The 8,627-nt window shown below is 43.4% G+C and overlaps 1 pseudogene; it reads right to left on the minus strand.

The window, feature by feature from the left end:
* Nucleotides 1-8,627, minus strand: part of LOC105550137 — a 35,406-nt pseudogene that overhangs the window by 25,766 nt on the left and 1,013 nt on the right.

An 8,627-nucleotide genomic window follows, 5' to 3' on the forward strand; every position in this document is an offset into this window, starting at 1 on the left:
CCCCCAGGGTTGTCACTCTGCCCTCTCCCTAAATAAAATGTGGACTCATTAGGCCAGGATGAAGGACAGATACAGGGAAGGAGAGGCTGTAACCAGAAGGCAGTAGAAAGCCCAGACCTCCCCAAGGGCCTCTGCTGCACTCAGTCCCTGTTGAGTCAGAGATAGGGAGAAGCCAGGAGGTAGGGGAGCTGGTGAGGGGAGCAGCCTTGATGAGCGGGAGGTGGAGAGACAGAGACGGAGATGGAGATGGAGACAAAGAGATACAGACAGAGACAGAGAGAGACAGAGGTGGAGAGAGACAAAGACAGAGATGGGGAAAGACAGATGGAGAGAGACAGAGAGAGACAGGTGGAGAGAGAGATGGGGAGACAGAGATGAAGTGAGACAGAGATGGAGAGAGACAGAAATGGAGAGAGACAGATGAGGAGAGACAGAGATGAAGAGAGAGAGAGATAGATGAAGAGATAGAGATGAACAGAGACAGAGATGAAGAGAGACAGAGTGAAACAGAGATTCCTTTTTGCTACTCTATGCCAAACTCTTCATGGTGTAATTGCACATAAGCTCCCAGCAGGACCCAGACGGCCCCTGTTGGAGGCTACTTTTGGTGTAACCAAACTCTATCTAAAACTCTTAACCATACCTCCATCACCCAGTCCCTTTGCGTTCCGGTATCTTTAGTGCCTAGCTTAACCCTATATAGTGAAGGAGAATTGTCTGAACTAGCTTCCCAGCTCAGCTCCAGCAATAACATCCAAAAGCGGGCTGTTTTTCTTCCCTTAATTATCGGGGTTTCCCTAGCTTCAACAATTTAATGCCCCCTTAACCCCCGGACCACCAGTATGGCTACTGCCTGTAGTACAGCAGATGCTTCCATTCCTAATTCCCATACTAATCCTCTGCCTTATGTTATGTCTTGCTCCCATTCTAATAAAATTTCTCCGAGCCAAGGTCCAAGAGATCACCCGAGTCACCTTCAACCAAATGCTCCTGCATCCCTACACCCAACTGCCAACCTCAGACCCTAACTACGCCCCTTAACAGCAGGAAGCAGCCAGACAGACCATGGCGCCCTAAATTCTTATAATCAATAAGAGGTTGGACTGTTTGGGTGAAGGAAAAGGGACAAGATGGAGGAAGGTGAACAAGAAGAAGCAGTCCCTGTTGTTTCCGGGTTCTTCACAGATTTTCCCGCGCCCGGGAAAAGAACCAAATCAACTGAGCATGCGCAGAATGACGTCAAGCCGAGGACACCGAAATTCAAGAAGCCACTCCTACACACACGCCCCAAACTCCTCCCCTTCCAGCTCCCAGGCATAAAAGTCCGCTGCCGGCAGGAGCCGGCGTGACTTCTTCGGCCTCCGCATTTGTGGACCGGAGAACATCACCCGAGAGCGCCGGGCGTGACTTCCCTGGCCCCCTACACCTGAGGACCAGAGAACTTCGCCCGAGAGTGTGTGCATATTTAAAAGACTGCCACTTTCTTACGTACTTTGGCCTCATGTTTAATTACTTAGCTCTCCTAAATTAAGTTACATTAAATTAAATTAAAACACTTTGACCACCCCACCCCCCCGCAACAAAGTCCACTTCCAGGAATTATTTCTACCAAAATGACTAGCATGTATGTGTATTATACATAATGACAGATGATCAACACAATGCTGTTTGAAATATTGCAAAATAGAAAAGAATATAAATACCATGGGGTGTTTATTATGGTACACGAATGCTATGCAGCTTTCAAAAGAATTCAGCAGAGATATATATACTGACATGGAAAGAAGTCTAAGACATTAGAAGCTAGAAAACAAGTTTACTCATTCATTTTACTCACTGAACAAAGAAGTTAGTATTTATTGGTTTATTATATGTCAAGCAGGTGCAGAGAATATAGCGGTGAACAATTCAGGCAAAATTCCTGCCCTTATTCTAGAATATCCTGCATTCTAATTGAAGATTAAAGTATAAATCATTGAGGTTAAAAAGAACAATATACATATATGTTTATAAATGTATAGGAAATGATTTGAATGATATAAGGATGAATCCAACTAGGAGTCCCTGTTTTTGGGGGGCTTTCAGTGAGAAGGAAGGATGCTCTTTGTGAGGAAAAACATGAGCTCAGAAACAGGGACATGGGGATAGACGGGCACAGCCTGTGTGACCAGATCACAGGTAAATACGATAAAAGTGTGGGTCAGGCAGCTGTGGACTGGTAGAAAGAGTATTGGATGATTAGCTTTCTCTTTACATATGGGTGACATGTGAATTATATGGGAGTCGGGGTACTGACCCCTTTGCAGTTGAAAATGTGTGTGTAACTTCTGACTTTTTGAAAATTTAATGACTAGTAGCCTACTGTTGAATGGAAGCCTCATTGATACCAAAAACAGCCAATGAACACATATGTTGTATGCTACATGTATTACATGCTATAGTCTTACAATAAAGTGAGCTAGAGAAAAGAAAATGTTATTAAGAAAATCATGAAGAAGAGAAGCTGGAGGCACTGACTCATGTCTCTAATGCCAACACTTTGGGAAGCCAAGCTGGGAGGATCACTTAAAGCCAGGAGTTAGAGACCAGCCTGGGCAACACAGGGAGACCCCATATCTACCAAAGAGAGAGAGAAAGTATATTTACTATTCATTAAGTGGAAATGGATCATCATAAAGGTCTTCATCCTCATTGCCTTCAGGTTGAGTAGCTGAGGAGGAGGAGGAAGAGGAGCAGTTGATCTTGCCGTCTCAGGAGCGGCAGAGGCAGAAGGAGTGGAGGAGGTGGAGGGAGAGGCAGGAGAGGTAGACACACTCACCATAACTTTTATTGAAAAAATCCACATATAAGTGGACCTGTGCAGTTCAAACCTGTGTTGCTCAAAGATCCATTGTACAAATATGTTATCATTGAAAAGATCCAACAATCCACAAAGAACTCTACAACCTCACAGCCCTGTCTTATGTTAGGGTGACACGTGCTCCAAATGTCTTCAAGAATAATGAACCTTTGTTGCCCCGAACTTAGATGCTTCCTGGAACCAGGCAGGAATGATGCACAAGTGAATCAGCTTAGGCAGGGCTGGAGGCATAGGCCTTCATGGGAGGGCAGCTGTCATGACGCCCGGCCAGTGGTGGCTGTGCTGGGAGACAGGCTGTGGCTATCAGAGCTTCTGACGTTTGAAGAGGAGCCACATAGACTGTGGACTTTTGTAAATGTTGCCTCAAAACTTTGTTTCATGCTATATGGATCAAAAGATCACAGGTGCCAGCAGCACGTGGCGCACAGGCCTCCGGTTTGTGACCCATTAGTCTTTACTACAGATAGAAAGAGCCCTGAGGGAATGAACGCAGCAAGCTTTCTTACAGGCCTCCAGAAGTGGCTCCCGGCTGAGTGGTGCACACGCAGTCACTGCTAAAAGCTCTCCCTCCCAGTCTCCTGGCCCTGCCAGACCACCCGCAGGGAAGTACACTTTACCTCCTACCCTGGCAGCTTCGTTGAAAGAAACAGCCCTCCTGGGAGTCAAGTGAATTCTCAAGTGAAATTCTCTACCTCATAGTAGTGTTTAAATAATACAGAAGAATCCAGAAAAAATGCGAATAATCTAATTCACTCTGTTTGCTCCCACCCCACCCACCTCCAAGCAAGTCCCATTCCCTTTCGTTAACTCCTTATTCTTAAAACTGTATTTTTAATTGATATATAATAGTTGTACATATTTTGGGAATACACATGACATTTTAATACTGGTATACAATGTGTAATGATTAAATCAGAGTAATTGGGATATCCGTCACCTCAAACAATTATCTTCTCCTTTTGTTTCTTTTTCCTTTTTTGTCCTTTCTTATTTATTTATTTATTTATTAGACAAGGTCTTACTATGTTGCCCAGGCTGAAGTGCAGTGACTATTCACAGGCGTGATCATGGTGCATTACAGCCTCAAACTCCTAATTTCAAGCGATCCTTCTGCCTCAGCCTCTGAAGTAAGAACTACAGGCGCAGCCACTGTGCCTGAAACAGTTATCTTTTCTTTGTGTTGGGAACATTAAAATTCTCTTCTAGTTATTTTGAAATATACAATAAATCATTGTTAACTATCGTTTCCTTACTGCACTATCAAATGCTAGAACTTATTCCTTCTATCTAACTGTATTTTTATACCCCTTAACCAGTTTCTTTTCATTCTTCCTTCTTTCTTTCCAGCCTCTGGTAACCACTATTCTACTGTCTACCTCCAGGAGTCCACGTTTTTAGTTCCAACATATGAGTGAGAAAATGCAATATTTGTCTTTCTGTGCCTAAATTACTTCGCTTAACATGATGTCCTCCAGTTCCATCCATGTTGCTGCAAATGAAAGGATTTCATTCTTTTTTATGACTGAAGAGGATTGTATCAAGCTGAAAATCTTATGTACAGCAAAGGAAACAATAAGTGAAGACACAGCCTTCAGAATGGAAGAAAATATTTGCAAACTCTTCACCTGGCAAGGGATTAATGACCAGAATTTACAAGGAACTCAAACACCTCAATAGCAAAATATCAAAAACAAAAACAAAATGAACAAACACTGACACAAGCCCAATTTTAAAATGGGCGAAAGATTTGAATAGACGTTTCTCAAAAGAAGACCTAGAAATGGCCAAGAAGTATATGACAGAATGCTCAACATTACTAATCAGTGATGTTCGGCATAGTTGAGCATCAGGGAAATGCAAATTAAAACCACAATGAGATATCATCTCACCCCAGTTAGAATGGCTATTATAAAAAAAGACAAAAAATAACAAATGCTGACATGGATATGGAGAAAGGAGAATGCTTATATACTGTTGGTAAGAATGTGAAGTAGGATAGCCACTATGGAAAACAGTATGGAAGTTCCTCAAAAAAACTACAAATAGAACTACCATATGATGCAGCAATTTGATTGCTGGGTGTCTATCCAAAAGAAAGGAAATCAGTATATGGAAGAGAGATCTGCCCTCCTATGTTGATTGCAGCACTGTTCACAATACCAAGATATGGAATCAACCTAAATGTCCATCAATAGATGAATGAATAAAGAAAGTGTTGTGTATAACTTCTTATCTTAAGAGCACTGAATTCTGGCCCAAGCTTTGTCACTTACTAGCCTTTTAATTTGAAGTTTTTGAGTTTCAGTTTCTTTGGCATAAAATGGGGAAAAAATCCTCTGCCTCAAAGGGCCATAGAGATTAAATCAAATGACATATGTGAGAGAGCTTTGCCATCTATAAGACATTATGAAATTATAAAATATGCCTATTACTCACATGGGGTCAGATTGAGGAACCAGTAAAAATTTTCAAGCAGGTTTCAGCATGCTTTGGAAAATCTCTGGTAGCATTTAAAGTATGCTGTTGGGCGGAGAAGGCTGGCAGCAGAGAGAGCAGTCAGGGGTTGTTGCAACGGTGGAGGTGAGAGGTGATAAAGGGCATTGACATTGGGGAGGGCTAGAGGGACCATTGTGAGAGAGGATGTGGAGAAATGGGCAGCAGTGGTGGCTCTGAAGGTGTAGTTCGAATGACTGGGATGATAACAAGGTCATTAACCAAAATGGGCAATTTAGCCATTTTATAATGTTTATGGAGTGTCTGATTATTCCTAGTAGCTGGTTTGGGGACTGGGAATAACAGGCACTCGATGACCACTACACGTTAAGTTCCCTGTTCTCATGGGGTTACATTCTGGAGGGGCATTGTGGATCTTTGCCCGCTGCTAAAATGAGATGTTTACAGCCCAATACAAGGATGAGTTGAGTCTGCATGATCTAAAATGTGTGTCAGAGCCTTGATATGTCTAGGATAGCCATCTGGAAATGTTGTAAGGATATTTTTCTTTCTTACTGGAATATAGTGGCTCAGTCATAGCTCACTGCATTATCGAACTCCTGGGTTCAAGTGGTCCTCCTGCCTCAGCCTCCCAAGTAGCTAGAACTACAGGTGTGCACCACCACCTGGCTATTTTTTTAATGTTTTCTTGTAGAGGTGGGGTCTTGCTATGTTGGCCAGGCTGGTCTTGAACTCCTGGCCTCAAGTGAACCTCCCCTCAGCCTCCCAAAGTGCTGAGATAACAGGTGTGAGCCACCATGCCTGGCCAATAATAATTCTTTCTTCTTTTGTTGACCAAACCTAACTACTCTGAGGTTTCTGATATTAATCTTTAAACAGTTTATGTATACAACTACAGCTTATAGGAATCCTCTCAACAAAGGAGAGGATCAACTCAGAATGATGTATCTGCAAATCTGTGTGCTGTTTGTACCTTGTTATAAGGGGGAACTAAATAAAAAACAAGTAAAGAAATAGGTGAAGTAGATAATTGCAGCTAATACTAACTGCCAGGAGGAAAACGAAGCAGGGTGGCATGACAGTGCTTAGGGTGGTGGGGGTATTATAATTCCTCTGGCTGTAACTTCGTTTCTTAGGAAGGAGACAGTCAGGGCTGAGCAGGGAATTGGATCATTTCAGAGAGGAGAGGCAACAATCACAGATCCTGTTGCAGGGAGGCCGGTGAGCTGGAATAAAGGGAGAGGACGGAACATTGGCAGGAGAGAAGGGCAGATCATACAGCCGTGGGAAGGAGCCTGGAGTTTTTCTTCCAAGTGTGAAGGAAACCACTGGAGGAGTCTGAGCAAAGGAGTTGTCTGGCTTATCCTTTTAAAAAATATCCCTGTTGGCCTGATGCAGTGGCTCACACCTGTAATACCAGCACTTTGGGAGGCCGAGGTGGGCAGATCACCTGAGGTCAGGAGTTGGAGACCAGCCTGGCCAGCATAGTGAAACCCTGTCTCTACTAAAAATACAAAAATTAGCCTGGCATGGTGGTATGTGCCTGTAATCCCAGTTACTCAGGAGGCTGAGGCAGGAGAATCACTTGAACTTGGAAGGCGGAGGTTGCAGTGAGCAGAGATTGCACCACTATTCTACAGTTTGGGCAACAGAGTGAGACTCCATCTCAAAAATAAATAAATTAATTAAAATTTAAAAAGCCCTGTCTTCTGCATGAAAAAGAGGTTGGAAGCAGGCAAGGCAGGAGGAAGGAGACTAATCAGAGGTTCCTGCAGTTGTCATCTTATACCCTATAGGAGAGTTGCAGCAAAATGGGAAGAAGTGGATGAATATAGGAGTATTTAGAAGGAAATGAAAGAGAACCTGTAGGTTGGGGATGGGGGTGGTAAATTCATTTTTATAGCATAAGAATGAGGTGCTGGTGGACTGGTTTGAGGTGTCGTGTGAGGCCATTTGACCACAAAAGCTAGGTTGGTCCTGCTCTGTGAGCAGCATGCTGTACATTCAGGGGCCTGGTCTGCAGCAGACCGCCCTTTCTGTGAGCCCAAACCAGTAGCATGTGCCAGGCAATAATGCTGCAATGATGCCTATCCATGCCCCAATTTTTTCATAGAGGGGAGAGCTCTGCCCGCCAAGAAAAATACGACATAAATACTGCCAGCGGGGGAACAAATCCTCCTTATGAGTGTTCAACTGGAGGAAATAAATCTTTTTAAAATTGTTTGTAGAGACAGGAACTCCCTACGTTGTCCAGGCTGGTCTCAAACTTCTAGCTTCAAGTGATACTTCTGCCTTGGCCTCCCAAAGACTTGGGATTTACAAGCGTGAGCCACTGCTCCCAGCTGGAAAATAGGTCCTCTTATGAGTCTTCCAGACTTAGGATTAAACGGGCAGGACTTGAAGTGGGAAACCTGGAGGCAGATTTGGCCCCAGCTTCTTCCTTCCAAAGTCCCGCTCCACTCAGAGTCTCCCTCGGTGCAGAGGACGCAAGCAAGGAGAAAGAGCTGTGAGAGGGACAGAGTGATGGAAGGTGATTCAGAGAGTTTTCACTCAGTGGGAAAACATTTTCATTCATTCAAAAAGCATTTTTAAGCACTTGCTGCACGTGTGGTACTATGGCAGGTGCTAATGAGGTTACAAAAGTCAAAAGAAAGTACAGCCCATCCTCAAAATGTTTGGGTCTAATTGAGGAAGAGAATATACATTAATTAGAAGCCAGGAGGGCACCAACAGTGGTATAGAATAAAGGTGAAGTAGCCTATAGAAAGAGGCAGGTATAAATAAGAAATGAGGTTACATTAACCCTAACTTTACCCCTTCATCTTAGCCTCAGAACTGATGCTTTCTCCAGGAAGCATCAGTTTCACTGGGAAAGAAGTTATATAGTTGCTTTTGGGTTTTGTTTATATTTTTATTTTTTGGACTAGTGACAATTTTCTTTTCTTTTTTATTTTACTTTATGTTCTGTGATACATGTGCAGCTATATAGTTTTAACTCCCACAATTTCTACAGCAAAACATCTGGACAGATGGTATGACAATGAATTCCCTTCTCCCTAATTCTTAAAATTATTTATATGAAAACACTGACAAAGACGTAAGGGTTAGATCACATTTGATTATCCAGTTAGCCAATTGTGTGTGTGTGTGTGTTTTGTTTTATTTTTTTTGAGACTGAGTCTTGCTCTGTCACCTAGGCGGAAGTGCAGGGGCCGGATCTCGGCTCACTGCAAGCTCCGCCTCCCGGGTCCACACCATTCTCTTGCCTCAGCCTCCCGAGTGGCTGGGACTACAGGCGCCCGCCACCTCGCCC

The sequence above is a fragment of the Mandrillus leucophaeus genome, unplaced genomic scaffold, assembly GCF_000951045.1.
Source record: "Mandrillus leucophaeus isolate KB7577 unplaced genomic scaffold, Mleu.le_1.0 Scaffold465, whole genome shotgun sequence".
In the NCBI taxonomy this organism is placed as follows: domain Eukaryota; kingdom Metazoa; phylum Chordata; class Mammalia; order Primates; family Cercopithecidae; genus Mandrillus; species Mandrillus leucophaeus.